We start from the raw sequence: 14,811 nt of genomic DNA on the forward strand, positions 1-14,811 counted from the left end.
AGATAAATGTGTGCCACTGGTCAAGGATTGCAGGCATAGTCTATATTCTAGCTCCTGATCTTTGAAGTGAAACTACGCAACAGCTTATGTTCAAAGGTTGGTAGAAGCTTGGAGGTCATTATTAATTTTAAATCTTACATTGATAGAGCCCTCATCGCCAAAGGTATTAAAGAAGTAAATGGATCAGAAATGGCCAATGACTGCTGGACTTTCCACTGACACCCACAGTCAATGAATGAAGTAAAGAAAGAAGGCACAATATTCTTCTACTTTTCGTGTCCATCTTGTTACAAATGTTGGCCTCGCTGTCATTGTCCGTCCGGCGACAATATTGAAGGTCATAGATCAGCCGTGGTTTCATTAAATTGTAGAAGAGGCCTGAGGGGCCAAATGACCTACTCCACTTCCACTTTCTCTCGATTTGAACCTCAAGTTGTAGCTATTATTTTCCACATTATGGGTGGAAGCCAGATAACTCAGAATATCAGTCTCATAACACGTTAACTCATTTCTTTTCTTCATTTTCATTCAAAGGTTAATTGTATAACCTCTGACTCTAGAGGGAAGTCATACTTGCTGTGTGTTCTGCTCAAAGAATATGCATGCCACAGTGTTGTAACATCTTCCTTGCAACTCCCTCTGAAAATAATCATCCCCACTGGGAGCAAGGAGTCATTGAATTGACATTAAATTGAATTGTAGGGGATAATTGCAGGAAGAGTTTGACAAAAATCAGGCATGGGCTGAAGAATAGTAAATAGGGCGGCACAGGGGCGCAGCGGTAGAGCTGCTAACTTACAGTGCCAGAGATCCGGTTTCGATCCTGACTACGGGTGTTGTCTGTACAGAGTTTGCACATTCTCCCTGTGACTGTGTGGGTTTTCTTTGGTTCCCTTCGGACAGATTTTTTGGTTAATTGGCTTCGGTAAAATTGTAAATTGGCCCTAATGTTTATGATAATGCTAGTGCATGGAGTGATCACAGATAAGTGCACTCTCGGTGGGCCGAAGGGCCTGTTTTCGCACTGTATCTCTAAAGTCTAAAGTGAAGTCTAAAGTAACATTCATGCCACAGAAGTTTCAAACAATGGTCATCCCCTGACCAGAGAATGTTCAAACACCTACTTTTGACATCCATTGTCATTACCATTGTTAAGACCTCCCTTGATCAAGATCCTGGGGATCACCATGGACCAGAAATTTACCAAGAAGAGTAACCATATAACCATATAACCATATAACAATTACAGCATGGAAACAGGCCATCTCGACCCTTCTAGTCCGTGCCGAACACGTATTCTCTTCTAGTCCCATATACCTGCGCTCAGACCATAACCCTCCATTCCTTTCCCGTCCATATAACTATCCAATTTATTTTTAAATGATAAAAACGAACCTGCCTCCACCACCCTCACTGGAAGCTCATTCCACACAGCCACCACTCTCTGAGTAATTTAAATATTATGGCTGCAAAACCAGGTAAGCGTCTGCGTATGCTGACAGATTCCTGTCATAACATCAATGGCCAAACTAGTTGTCACATAGCCTCATCTATGATCTATGATCTTCAACATCATCTAGAAGGCTCAAGTCAAGAGAGGGATGGAATAGTTTGAAGAAGGGTGCCAACCACAAAAGTCACCTATTCATGTCTCCTGGAGATGCTGCCTGAACTGTTGGGTTACTCCAGCACTTTGTGCTCTATAAGGGATGGAATACTCTTAACCTGCTTGAGTTAACGCAACTCTAACAATGCATGAAGCTCAACACCATGCAGCCTAAAGCATTCTGTTTGAATGTTACTCATCAACCTACATAAACCTACATAAACATCCTGTACAATCCCAAACACCCTGTATCTTGTGCATCTTGTGCAATCAGTACAACCTGGACCTAGACCTACCTGATCTCCCAGTTGCTAAACACTTTAATTCCCCTTCCCATTCCCACATTGACCTTTCTGTCCTAGGTCTCATCCATTGTCAGAGTGAGGTTAAATGCAAATTGGAGTAACAGCATTTCATATTTTGCTTGGGCAGCTTACAGCCCAGTGGTATGAATCTTGACTTCTCAAACTTAAAGTAACCCCAGCATTCCCTCTCTCTCCATCCCTCCACCACCCAAGGCGCACCAGCTTCTCGTTTTCACCCAACAATCAGCTAACAATCACCTGTTTCCTTTATCATCGTTACTTTTTTGCATATCTTTCATTTATTGTTCTTTATCTTTCTACATCATCATCTATTTCTCTCATTTCCCTTTCCCTGACTGGTCTGAAGAAGGGTCTCAACCTGAACTTCACCCATTCCTTCTATCCAGAGGTGCTGCCCGTCCCTGCTGAGTTACTCCAGCTTTTTGTGTTTATCTTCGGTTCAGACAATAGACAGTGGACAATGGGTGCAGGAATAGGCCATTCGACCCTTCGAGCCAGCACCACCATTCATTGTGGCCATGGCTGATTATCCCCAATCAGTACCCCGTTCCCGCCTTCTCCACATATCCCTTAAATCCACTATCTTTAAGAGCTCTATCTAACTCTCTCTTGAAAGCATCCAGATAATCGACCTCCACTGCCTTCTGAGGCAGAGAATTCCACAGAGTCACAACTGTCTGGGTGAAACTGTTTTCCTCATCTTCATTCTAAATGGCCTACCCCTTATTCTTGAACTGTGGCCCCTGGTTCTGGACTCCCCCAACATCAGGAACATGTTTCCTGCCTCTAGCGTGTCCAATCGCTTAATAATCTTATATTTTTCAATAAGATACCCACTCATCCTTCTAAATTCCAGTGTATACAAGCCCAGTCGCTCCATTCGTTTAACATATTACAGTCCCAGCATCTGCAGTTCCTTCCGACACAATCAGCACACAGTGACTGAATGTGCAACCTTTACAAAAAGCCCTGCTGTTGTTCACTGAGTCTACTACAACATAATCTCCCAAATCTGAAACTAATAAGGTCTGAGGTGTCAAGCACTTGGGAAACATAATCATAATCATAATCATACTTTATTAGCCAACTTTGTTTTGCAACATACGAGGAATTTCATTTGCCATTTCCCCACCTGCAATTTCCCCTCCAAGTGGTGTACTGTCCTAATTTGGAAATGTGTTGTTAATCTTCAACACCTGCAGGTGAAAACCTGGAGCTCCCTATGCAACAGCACTGTAGGAATTGCTTCACCAGAAGCACAGCTCTGGTTGAAGAATATTGTGGAATTACAGAATATTTATAGAATAGAAGGAGGTCATTTTGCACATATTCACACATGTTCTTTAATGGACAACCAAATAATTCTACCCGCATACACCTTCTCCATAGCCATGTAAATGTTTCCTTGTCATATTTTTATCCAATATCCCTTTGAAAGCCACAAAATAACTATAATATCTGCAGGCAGTGAATTCCAGATTCCAACTGCATATTAAGTAATACATTTTTGCTTGAAATGTTAATTCCTAATTATTTTCTCTAACATTTTGTACCTCTTTATTTCTTGCAGCGTTTTAATTATTTAATTCTTGCATCATTTCTCATGTTATGTTGCATCTTTACAAAACGCTGTCTGGAGAAAGTAGAAACAAGGATTTGCAAATACTAGTTTACACAAAAGGATACAAAGTGCAGGAGTAACTCAGCAGGTCAGGCAGCAGCTCTGGAGAACATGGATTGGTGACGTTTCTTGTCAGGACCCTTTTTCCGACTGGCTGGACAGCATTTGGAGTAATTTGTGCAGTTGTGGTTGCCACGCTATAGGAAAGACATTGCTGCACTGGAGTGAGGACAGAAGAGATGTTGCCTGGCTTGGAGGCCTTTTGTAAAAGGAAGCGAGGTTGGATAGGCTTAGGTTGTCTTCCTTGATGTGAAGGTGGCTGAGGGATAGCTGGGTAGAGGTATAGGTTTGTGTATATCTTCGGTGTAAACTAGAAGATACCAGAGTATTCTAAAGGATCAGCATGCTTTTATACAGTATGTTATCTATCTATCTATCTATCTATCTATCTATCTATCTATCTATCTATCTATCTATCTATCTATCTATCTATCTATCTATCTATCTATCTATCTATCTATCTATCTATCTATCTATCTATCTATCTATCTATCTATCTCTCCCTCCCTCTACTTTAACTTCATTTCTGCCCCCCCCCCCCCCCCCCCCCCCCGGGCCAACAGCTGTGGTTGGAGCCGGTGCATGGTCCGGGGGCGGGTGGATGCCGCGCCGGAGTTCTGGGGCCTGGGCGCTGAGGCTGGAGCTGGGTCTGGGTGTGGCGGCGCTACTGCTCTGGGCCCGAGGGGAGGGAGAGTAGCGGGACCCGGAGCAAGGACTAGGCCACAGCGTCGGCCTCTACCTCCACTACGCCGGCTCCTGGGGATGTGAGGAGGGAGAATGGGGGGCTTGAGGGAGAGGAGGGGGTATGGAGGGAGAGCGTGAGGAAAATGGGGGAGGCGAGGAGGGGGAGTGGGGAGGAGGGGGAGTAGAGGGAGAGGAAGGGGGGAGTGGGGAAGGTGAGGAGGGACAGTGGCGGGGGGGGGTAGGGGGTGAGGAGTGGGGGAGCAGGGGAGATGGAGATGGAGAGGAGGGTGGTAGGGATAGAAAAGGGGTTATGGAGGGAGGGAGTGACTAAGGGTAGGAGAAAGGAGAGGGAGGGAAAGATGAGGGAGGTAGTGGGGGAGGGATGGAGGAGAAGGGAAAGAAGAAGGAGGATGAAGAGTAAGGGGGGAGTGAGTACTGGGGGATGAGAGGTAATGGAGGTAATGGAGGAGGATAGTAGTAGAAAGAGGGAGGGGAGGGATGGCGTGGGGGGAAGAAGAAGGGAAGGGTTAGTGGTGGGTGGGGAAAGGGAGAATAATGGAGGAGGGGAATAGGGACTGAAGAGGGTTCACATGTATTGCCAATTTAAACTTTAAAAACATCAGCGTGCCTGCGCAGTTGGGGGCTAAGGGTGAGTGGTGGAATATTGCATTGGGGGAACGGGGCCCAACGGGTCAACCCATACTTGGTCTAGTATATATCTATATTATTAAAAGTCTGATCTTGACCACTTCCTGTTGTTCTGTATATTGATTTTAGAAAAAACGCTGCCACTTACGGCTGTGATTTTTGGCCATCTTACTCAGAGTCCCTCTCCACTGCGCAGGACAAGAGGATTTTTGCCATCGATGAAAAATAAAAGAGTTATTAGTGTTTAAAATCAGTGGAGATTCTCTCTCCTGAAGGCCACGCCCCTTCCGGACGGACTATAAAACCCGGTTGTGTGGAGGTGCCTCAGTCCTCTGCAAGATGTGGGAGCGAGAGCTCGCAATTCTCAGTCTGAGCTGTGAATAACACTGAACACATGTCTACTAAATTGTGAGTGGTTTTACTGACGTGTTTTGGTTTGTAAGTGCTAAAGCTGCGATGTCTTTGGTTTTGAAAGTGCTAAAGCAAGCTGCGTTGCCTTTGGTTTTGAAAGTGCTAAAGCAAGCTGTTTTGCCTTTGGTTTTGAAACTGCTAAAGAGAGCTGCTTTGCCTTTGGTTTTGAAAGTGCTAAAACCAGCTGCCCTGCCTTTTGTTTTGAAAGTGCTAAAGCGAGCAGCCTTGCCTTTGGTTTTGAAAGTGCTAAAGCGAGCTGCCTTGCCATTGGTTTTGAATATGCTAAAGCGAGCTGCCTTGCCTAATTAGAGCTGCCTTAGCACCTGTATAATCAAAAGTCTAATCTTGACCACTTCCTGTTTGCGCTTTATATTGATTTCAGTAAAAATGTTACTACGTAAGGCTGTGATTGTTGGCCATCTTACTCAGAATTCCCCTCTGCTCATTATGTGCCGAGGATTTTACCCATCGATGAAAATTAAAGAGTCATTTGTGTCTAAAAAATGTTGAGATTTTCTCTCCTGTAAATCATGCCATGAAGGCCACGCATCTTCTGGTATGAGGGGGAGGGACTATAAAACCCGGAAGTGTGGGCATGGCTCAGCCTCTGCATGATGGGGGAGGGGGAGATCATAACTCGCTGTCTTTAGTGGCCTTGCATCCTGCTTGAAATGGTATGAAACTGCACTTGAATTTGGTGCCCTTGCACCCTGCTTGAAATGGAATTTCAAGGAAGAGCTGTGAGTCAACTGCGAACCCACCAGCCATGAGTGAGTGAGCTGCCAGCACAACAGGCTTGAGTGACTGAGCCACCAGCCCCAGAATCCATTCGGCCCACAATATCCATACTAGCCCTCTGGAAACGAGTTCCTTTAGCACACAACACCCATACTAGCGTCCAGAAAATCACTCCCCCCCAATGACCACCAATATTGGAATTGGTGGAGAGGTGGAATATTGTGTTGGGGGACTAGCCCTCCCATGTGATACTGGGATCCACTTAGTCTTGTATATTACTAAAACTCTCATCTTGTTTGTTTGTGCTCGAAACTCTGCAAAAACGGTACACGATAGTGCTACAATTTTAGTCCCATCATATTCACCATTGTCCTGTGATGTCGCACGTGTCGTTCAGATTGATGTTATGTTTTACAAATTATTGCCATTTAAAACTTAAATTAACAAAAGTATCCCCACATGCCGGCCAGGCCTGCACAGTTGGGGGAAGCCCGTCAGCCACGTCACAATTGACAATGGCACCGGTGACGCGGCAGTGACGCAAAATGATGCCGTTTCCTCGTGCCTGCGCAGTTGGGACCTTTCAGGTAAGTTTCTTTCCATTTTACAAACACCTGCACGGGTCCTCTCTTCACTTTTACTAACTTTAACTTAATTTCTGATGTCAATGGCACAACTTTGAACGTGGCAGTTGTGCCTCCACTGTGCGGGTTCGTCAGGCCGCACATGCACAGTTTGGTGAAATATTATGTTGGGGGAACGGGACCCAATGGGTCCGCACTTGGTCTAGTAATTGATAAAGCTGTTTCTTTTTGTCTTTATTAACGTCTTTGTCATCTTCCTTAGCCATTTCAATGGTGTGTTCACACATTCCCTTGGTTACTGCACCCTTTTCTGAATAGTATCCTTTATTACACTGCCTCTCCCCATTCTTCCTACCTAAATGTATCATCTTGCATTACTCTATATTAAACTTTGTCTGCTTTGTGCCTGCCCAGCCACCAAGCAGTTTGTATATCCTGCAGCAGTTTATCACGATCCTCCCAAATATTCACAACTTTGGTAAGTTTTTTTATTACTGCAAATTTAGAACTTGTGCCTTTCACCCCAAATCTACGTCATCAACACGGACAGAAGAAAAATGATGGTCATAATACCGATCCCCAGCAAATGCCACAATTCCCTTTTCAGTCCAAAAACAAACATGCACCATGACCCTCTGTTGTCTATTAATTAGCCAATTTCAAATCCAGGTTATTGGTGTACCTTTTGTAGCACATGTTTCAGCTTTGTTGCTAAATCACTAATATTATCAAAAACATTCTGTGTCCATATACACTATACAACCTCTACTTCTCAAGATGAAAAAATAATAGCAATGCCAAGGATGAGAGGCAGTCTTCTTGAAACATATAAGATTATTAACGATCTGGACACGCTGGAGGAAAGAAACATGTTCCCAATGTTGCGGGAGTCCTGAACCAGGGACCACAGTTTAAGAATAAGGGGTAAGCCATTTAGAACAGAGATGAGGAAACACTTTTTCACACAGAGTGTTCTGAGTGTTGTAGAATTCTCTGGATACTTTCAAATTAGAGCTATATAGGGCTTTTAAAGATAGCGTAGTCAGGGAATATGGGGAGAAGGCAGGAACAGGGCACTGATTGTGAATGATCAGCCATGATAACATTTAATGGCGGCGCTGGCTCGAAGATCCGACTGGTCTACTCCTGCACCTATTGTCTATTGTCTATTGTATATTATCTCCAAAGATGAATTATGAAAATCTATACATAATCAAAACTCTGATCTTGTGCTCTTCCAGTTTGCATGGTTTTTCTATTTGCGCAACAACGGTACGTTAGCGCTACGATTTTTCACCACCTTACTCATCATTCTCCTGTGCTCAAGTGCAACAAGTTTTGTTCCGATCGATGGCATAGTTAAATAGTGAAGCACAGCAGATGGCTGTTGGTGGTGTTTGGTTTCAAGTGAAGCACATCAGATGGATGTTGGTGGTGGTTGGTTTGAAGTGAAGCACAGGAAATGGCTGTTGGTGGTGGTTGGTTTGAAGTGAAGCACTGCAAATGGCTGTTGGTGGTCGAAAATTGACAACTTCCTGTTTGCACTGTATATTGATTTTAGATAAAATGCTACCACTTACGGCTGTGATTTTTGGCCATCTTACTCAGTCCTCCTCATTAGATGCAGAGGTTTCTTCCCAACAATGAAAAATAAAAGTGTTATTAGTGATTAAAAAATGTTGAGAATCTCTCTCCTGTCAATCACACCATGAAGACCACGCCTCTTCTGGTGGGAAGGGGTACGGATTATAAAACCCAGAAGTGTGGGTGTGGCTCAGTCTCTGCAAGATGGTGGAGGCAGAGGTCACGACTCTGTCTGAGCTGTGAATCAACTGAACACACTGAATGTCTACTGAACTCTGAGTGTGGTGTTTTGTGGTGTTTTGTGAGGTTTTATGGTGGTTTCACCCTGCTTGAAATGGTATGAAACTGCATTTAAATGTGGTGGGCTTGAACCCTGCATGAAATGGTATGAAACTGCACTTGAATTTGGTGGCCTTGCACCCTGCTTGAAGTGGTATGAAACTGCACTTGAATTTGGTGGCCTTGCACCCTGCTTGAAGTGGTATGAAACTGCACTTGAATTTGGTGGCCTTGCACCCTGCTTGAAGTGGTCGGAAACTGTACTTGAATTTGGTGGCCTTGCACCCTGCTTGAAGTGGTCAGAAACTGCACTTGAAATCAGTGGCCTTGCTTGTACCCTGCTTGAAGTGGTAGGAAACTGCACTTGTATTCAGTGGCCTTGCACCCTGCTTGAAATGGTATGAAACTGCAGTTGAATTTGGTGGCCTTGCACCCTGCTTGAAGTGGTATGAAACTGCACTTGAATTTGGAGGCCTTGCACCCTGCTTGGAAGAGTTGTGTCAAATGCAGCCCACCAGCTGCGAGTGAGCTGCCAGCACATCAGGCTTGAGTAACTGAGCTGTCACCCCAAGAATCCTTTTGGCCCACAATGTCCATACTAGCCCTCTGGAAGCCAGCCCCTTCAGCCCACAACACTCATACTAGTGCTCGAGAAAACCCCCCGCCCCCACACTGGCCACCAATATTGGAATTGTTGGAGAGGTGGAATATTGCGTTGGGGGACCAGCCCTCCCGTGTGAACATGGGACCCAACGGTCTTCACAAAGATCTGTTATTGTTGCTGCCAAGCTCTAAGTTCATAAGTTTAACTTTTAGCTTTAATATATTGTTCTCTCCCTGCGTCTTCTGCCACCAAACAGATCCACATCGAGTTTCACTGAGATGCTGTGTAATTTTTTCAATATTAAAATTCATTGCGTGGCAGATTATGAATCCTGCATTGCATGTAATTTTGTTTCTGCTGTTTTCTGATAACCAAGGATTCACGCTGCAGTAATTTGAAATCTTTCTTCATTCATATTATGTGCATAAAGGATAAACGACTTCTAATCCAGCAGGCTAAGTAAAATGAGGAATATTTTAATTCAGTTTGGAATAAGCTGACACAAATCATTATTCGCCTTCTTCCCCATATCAAATATACCTTTGCATAACAGACTTGAATTCAACATGACTTTGACAAAACATATTACTGTACCTAGTTTTGCAAACTCAATATCTAGCAAGACCATTGAATGAGAATGGTGAAGCTAAAGGTAATACCCATTAGAACCTTCCAGATTCAGGGAATGTCAAGGATATTGCAATGCACACTGCTACAAGTCAGTGGTCTTCCATTGACCATGCATTGGCCACTTCATTGACTGCATAGGAACATTGTGACAGGTAAGGCCACATGGAAGGCAGTAGTTCTTCAAGTTGATCATACCGTATGGCATAAGTTCATTATTCTTTTTGTACGGTATTATAATTGGCAATGCAACCAAGGCAGACACCATGATGGCCAATGACAAAGGAAATGTAAGGTTGATGCATGGCTGTTACTTATTCAGATATTGCAATTATAGTTAGTAATTTCACACTTTGAATTCGCCGTAGACAATCTGGATATTTTTTCTCCTCTTCCCCTACAGGCCAATTGCCCCTCAACCTTATGCCCTTGACCTTCCACCTCGGTCACTCATCACATAGCAAGAGTAGTTCACTCATGATAATAAGTTATGTAGCTAAGAGCAGACAACCAACCAGCCTGGAATAAATGCTACCATTGTACATTCATTCATTTGATGACAGCCTGAATCTTGGAAGATTGGGCAGCACAATGGCATAGCGATAGAGCCATTGCCTTACAGCGCCAGAGACCCGGGTTCGATCCTGATTACGGGTGCTTGACTGCTTGGAGTTTAAACGTGACCTGCATGGATTTTCTCTGAGAGCTTCGAGTTCCTCCCACACTCCAAACACATACAGGTTTGTTGGTTAATTAGCTTGGTGTATGTATAAATTGTCCTTAGTGTGTATAGGGTACTGTTAATGTGAGAGGATCGCTGGTCAGTGTGTATTCGGTGGGAGAGCCTGTTTCCGCGCTGTATGTCTCAACTAAACTAAAAGACTAAACATTTTACAATGCTGGTTATTATGTGCAATGCCACCTTTTTCTCATTCTCAACAAAATCAATGATGTCTCCTTCAGTAAAGATTTAGGCGCTCTCTTTGACCTCTTTGATGCCCTGTGATTTGCTTAGTAGTTAAATTCCACTGAAAATTGTTAGTTTAAGCACACAACGTGGACTTTGGAAGATGTCTGAGCAGTCTACAATTAATTCTTGAGTTGGCTTTAGATGTGTCTGCAGAATGGAAGTTTAGCAGAATGATTTTTTTCAATAGTCTAAATGCACAAGACAACAGTTGGTGCTCCTTGTTTTTGCAACCAATTTTGTTTTCTGGCGCTGAGAGTTCTGAATTCCATCGGAAGTGGTGGAAATGTGCATTGTACAATGATTGATGCTATTAAATTTGTGACTGGGCGCTTGTGTAGTGGCCATTTGGCTTGTTTTGTGTGCCATTAATTATGGCATGTGTCTTTAAATTTTAGACTGCCCGTTATTATATGGGTGGGATTTATGACCTATTCTAGGGCATGTTTGGAGCTAGGTTTCTTGCGCAGAAGCTTAGTTTTTAGTTAAGTTTTGGACCAGCATGAGGAAGGCATACCCTTTGACCAAACGAAGTGTAACGGAGACACGAGGAGTTTTCTAACCTTTAAAGCGGAGTTCGATGAAGATTATAGTGTATGTGTTGGAAGAAGGTTGGATGTATACCTTATTGTTTTTCATCAACAGTAAAGAGTCTATTAATCAAAAGACAGTGTTATGAAGATTTATCTGTGAAGAAGCTCTGAAGGTCCTCGATGGAAAGCTCGCATGCGTATAATGATATCCTCCCTAAACATGTAGGCCACTTAGTGGCTAGATATACAAGATGGCGGACTGCAGGAGTGGGGCGCCGTTGTGTATGGCTGCTCTCCCTGCAGTCTGCCATTTCACCCTTTTTTATTTTTATTTTTAGTCCTGTCAAAAAATAAATGTTAGTTGGAGGTCTTTTATGTGGTGGATGGGGGAGGGGAAGGTGGAAACTTTATTTCCTAGTCCCTACTTGGTCGGAGAGGTGGCTTTCCTCCGAGCTGCTTCTTCGCCCCTTCCTTGCGGCTTACCATCGGACTGAAGCGATGTTTCCTGTCGGGACCGGCCGGGACTACAGCTTCGGCGGTGGCTCAGCACTGGGATACCAACACGGAGCCGGCAATGCCTTACCGGGTCGCCGTGCATAAGCTCCGGAGTGCGGTGACCACTGACTCCAACATCGAGGAGCTGTGGCTGCGGGGCGTCCAGTCGCGGGCGACGCTGGATTTAAAACACTGCAGAGCCTGGGATCCTGGGATCCGGGATCACCAGAGTCGGAGCTCCAGCCTAAGGACTAAGGGTGCCGCAGTCTCTGGGGAGGAAGCGGCCGCTCCAGACATTTTCCAATGAGGAGTGTTTACCCGATGCCGGAGTTCCAGCTTTCCGGCAAAGAGGGCCTGAAAACATCGGACTGGCTGCGGAGGCCACAAATAGGCCCCGACCTCGGGTGATTCACAGAGGAAGAGGACTGAACTATCTGATGCCTTTCCCCACAGTGGAAAATTTTGATTCTGCTGTGGGGGGGGGGACATTCTTGTTGAATTCTATAATGTGTTATTTCATTTTTCTGATTTTTAATTTTTCTATGGATGTACGGAAACTTTATTAGTTTTTAAATTATTTATTTTATGTAAAGCACTTTGTTTTCAACGCAAGTTGATTTAAACGTGCTATATAAATAAAATGTACTAAATGTACTATGTAATATCTCTTGAATGATATTAAAATCTGTCGCTACAGCTTGGAAGAATTGTGTGCAATAACACGGATCATAACAGAAAGTTGCCGAGGCAATTTTGTGTTGGTATAGTTTAATTGAAAAATTATCACTAATAAATCAATTTATACATCACGTAGACATGGGGAGGAAAAAAAGGCAATGTAATCAAGTTCCTCGACAATAGGTTCCCAGTGAGAGTCTGGTGAAATATGGCCTCCCAGTAGGAGCACTATTCTTCCTCAATCTTCCTCTTCCAGCAACATTGATCACTTTGTAAGCCTAATGCTCATTCTTTAATTCATACACTACCTTCCAATAGTCCATTACATGGGGCAATTGGTTTTTCTCCAAACCCCAATGATACTTTATTGTCACATGAATCTATGTACAGTGAATTTTTGTTGTTGTTGTTGCATACAATCCAGTGAAATCATCCAACAGACTTTACCTTGGCAGTACTCAAAGGGCCACCACATTTCTTGATACAAAGTTTCAAAAGTTCTTAGTACTTTCAAAATCAAGAAAAGGTTTTCAGCACTTTTCACACCAAACTTTTTCAATTTAAAATAACCAAATAAATCTTCAAACACTTATGGAATCATAGTAAGTGCCATCCGCCAGCATATTGGCATACATAGTTCATGTCTCTTTACAGAATGCTGTTGGCAGCAGTAGAGGTAGATTGGCAGTGGTGGTAGGGTGAAGTGTGTTACTGCTGCTGCTGAACACATGCTCAGGTGTGCAAGGTTAAGAGGGGTAATAGATCCAACAGTCAGTATTGTCCTCTCTTTATGGTCACATTTTATTCAAATTCTGGCAGGTCTGGTAAGCATTAAAAAAGTTCAATTGAGTGTGATTTGCACCACAAGAGTACACATGCAATGCAGACACCATTCCAGAGGTCCAAGGACACTTGCAATGACGATAGTGCGTCTTGGACATTGTCAGTCCCAATTAAGATTTCCTCCCAAATTTCCGTGTGTGCACTAATATCTCTCCAGCTCTTAAACCATCATTCTTAACATAAGATAAAATTAAACACAGTTTCACGAGCCTATATTGTAGCTATTCTGTTTCTATAATGAAATAAATCCATTATAATTCCAATGACATACTCAGGTAACATCTATATTACTAAAAGTCTGTTCTTGACCGGTTTTGGCGATCTGTGCAGCGATTTCCGAGAGAACGCCGCCACCTACGACTGTCATTTTTTGCCACCTCGCTCAGAGCCCCCTTCCGCCACATGTGTGCCGTGGATTTTTCCAGTCGATGAAAATTGACAGAGATATTAATGATTTTACAAAATTCCCCATTCTCTCTGCTGCCCCCGCTGGCGGCAGGGGGGGGGGTGGACTATAAAACCAGGAAGTGGTGTGCCTCAATTAGTCTGCAAGCTGGAGGATGGCAGAGGGTCACGTTTCTCTGAGCTGTGAATAACACTGAACACATGTTCACACAACTGTGAATAAGTACCCTTAATGTGGTTTGAAAATGAAAATATGGTTAAAGTAAAAAAGCACTGCCTGCAAATGGTTGTTTGGGGGGTTTGGGTTGAAATAAAAAGGCACTCTCTCTCCCCCCCTCTCCGCTCCCCCCCTCTCCTCTCCCTCCGCCCCCCCCCCTCTCCCCTCCCCCCCTCTCCTCTACCCCCCTCTCCTCTCCCCCCCTCTCCTCTCCCCCCTCTCCTCTCTCCCCCCCTCTCCTCTCTCCCCCCCTCTCCTCTCCCCCCTCTCCTCTCCACTACCCCCCTCTCTTTCTCCCCTATTTTTCTCGCCCTCCTCCCCTCCATCCCCTACCCCACCGTCCCTCCCCTAAACCCCCCTTCCCTCCACACACCCCTACCCCTTCCCTCCACACCCCCTCCCCGCCTCTCCCCCTCCCTTCACCTCATCCCCCTCAGCACACCTCCCTCACTCCCCCCTCTCCTCTCTCCCCCTCTCTCCTCTCCCTATCCTCTCCCTCTCCTCTCCCCCCTCTCCTCTCCCCCCCTCTCCTCTCCCCCCTCTCCTATCTCCCCTGTCCTCAACCCCCTCTCCTCTCCCCCCTCTCCTCTCCCCCCCCTCTCTTTTTCTCCCCTCTTTTTCTCCCCCTCCTCCCCTCCATCCCCTCCCCCACCATCCCTCCCCTAAACCCCCCCTCCCCTCCACACACCCCTACCCCCTTCCCTCCACCCTCCCTGCTCCCCACCTCTACCCCTCCCCTCACCTCTCCCCCTCCCCTCTCCCCCCTCCCCTCACCTCTCCCCCCCTCTCTCCCCCTCACTCTCACCCTCTCTCTCTCCTCCCCTCCACCCCCACCTTTCCCCTCTCACCCACCCTTCCTCTTCTCCTCCTCGCCACCCCCTCTCCCTCTTGTCTCTCTCTC

At 45.0% G+C, this 14,811-nt stretch overlaps 1 long non-coding RNA gene across 1 annotated transcript; it reads left to right on the forward strand.

Annotated features, from left to right (window-relative positions):
* Nucleotides 1-5,240: 5,240 nt before the first annotated feature.
* LOC116973386 lies at nt 5,241-13,952 on the forward strand. The gene is made up of 3 exons (XR_004412052.1): nt 5,241-5,373; nt 13,083-13,087; nt 13,918-13,952. It is a non-coding gene; the product is annotated as an uncharacterized LOC116973386 (long non-coding RNA).
* Nucleotides 13,953-14,811: the final 859 nt, after the last annotated feature.

The sequence above is a fragment of the Amblyraja radiata genome, chromosome 1, assembly GCF_010909765.2.
Source record: "Amblyraja radiata isolate CabotCenter1 chromosome 1, sAmbRad1.1.pri, whole genome shotgun sequence".
In the NCBI taxonomy this organism is placed as follows: domain Eukaryota; kingdom Metazoa; phylum Chordata; class Chondrichthyes; order Rajiformes; family Rajidae; genus Amblyraja; species Amblyraja radiata.